Source organism: Nicotiana sylvestris, chromosome 2, assembly GCF_000393655.2.
Source record: "Nicotiana sylvestris chromosome 2, ASM39365v2, whole genome shotgun sequence".
Lineage (NCBI taxonomy): Eukaryota > Viridiplantae > Streptophyta > Magnoliopsida > Solanales > Solanaceae > Nicotiana > Nicotiana sylvestris.
This window is the reverse complement of record NC_091058.1, coordinates 14,627,137-14,628,884: the sequence shown is the minus strand read 5'-3', so window position 1 is coordinate 14,628,884 and position 1,748 is coordinate 14,627,137.

The window sequence follows — 1,748 nt, the reverse complement described above, 5'->3', positions numbered from 1 at the left end:
GGTTCTATGGTGTTCAGGTGGAGGTCACCGGCGTTCAGGCCACCGAGTTTCTGGTGAAGGTGTGCAGGGGCGGCTCTAGGGTTTGATGGGGATGAGGTTGAAGACGGGAGCTGGGGTATCATATGGGGGGGCAGGGTAAGGTTATAGGTTTATATATGGAATAGGTGGGCTGATCTCAGCCATCGGATCAACTAAAATCAATGGCTTAGATCTAAAGGCCTAGGGGAAACGATGTCGTTTCAACTAAAGGGGGTTTGGGTTGGTCCGGGTGGAAACGGGTCGGGTTCTGTTCGTGGGTATAGGAAATGTGATCTTGGCCGTTGATCAATCTGAGATCAACGGCCCAGATCAAACTGTATCCATACGACGTCGTTTGGACTCTCTCTGGGCATCATCTGGACTGGACCGGGCAGGCCTGGGTCTTGGGCTGTTTGTTTGGGCCAATTTATTAAAATTGGCCCAATCCGGAATAATTGCTGATCTTTTTTTTTCTTCTTCTTTTTTTTTTTATTTTAAAAATAAAACTAAGCAAGAAATCAAATTAAAAATTAAATACACACTCAATACAATTATTTGCACACACACTAAAATATTTCAAAACAGGTAAAATCAAACAAATCGAAATCACGGACGAGGGTGCCTATTTATGATTTTCTATTTAATGACCGGATTACGGTTCGAATTATGCATGACCCACACATTTTTTGTATTTTGTTTTAAACAAATAAATAAATAAAAACGGGCAAAAGTCACAAATAAATCAACAAAGTGCCGTACAGAAATCAAAAATTGTACAGCAGGACCAATTTTTATTCTTTTGGAGCGACTGTCGCGCAAAACAAAAAATCACGTGCTCACAACTGGTGGAGGAGGGTATGGAACTGGTTTAGGAGGTGGAGATTGCGGTGTATGAGAGGTGGTGCCTCGGTAGTGCTGGTAGATGGGGAAACTCGGGGATAGTTCAGTGGTAGGACTATCCTGAGTTTGGGCTAGTGATGGGGTGGAGGCAGGGTTAGCTGGGTAAGATGGGGGTGATTGCCCTGTAGACCAGGCCCGATACATCTCGGCCATTTGCTGCTTAAGTTAAGCATCTCTTCTTTCATTTTACCGACGTCCATCTCCTCTATCTCAATACCTGTGTCGACATCCGGGATAGACATGCTTTCGGGTATCGATCCTTTTGATCTTGTGTGATAATGATAATATGCTAGTATACTCTTAGAAAAACTAACTGCTTGAATTCTGGAAATGAACAAACTTGTTAGTTTTGAGAGTTTAACACATATATAATTACACGTTGAGATGCAATGTTCCTAGACAAATAACTTTTTCCTATCATGCATTTGCTCGGCTGCTTGTGTCATCCCAGCTTTTCTTGACCTTTCTTTTTATTGTCACTACCTCTTTATTTTATTCTTTCTTTTGATTGTGGTCGAATCTTATAGAGATTGCCTACGTATCATGTCCCCGCATGAATCAGACCTTGCGTAGTTCGGACGTAAAGCAATTGTCAACACTTTTATTTATTCTTGAAATAATACAAAGATGGAACAAACATTACATTTGGAAAACATTATAAGAAAATGGTTTAAAAACTCAACACAAACGCAAATCAAACAAAAGACACAACTCTTAACAGCTCTGAACGTGCTCCACTTCCCACTTTTGTTTTCAATCATTGGATCATCTGCTCATGGTGGGGCTTGACCCGGCTGACCTCCTAGCGTGCGATACATTCTTTCTAACTC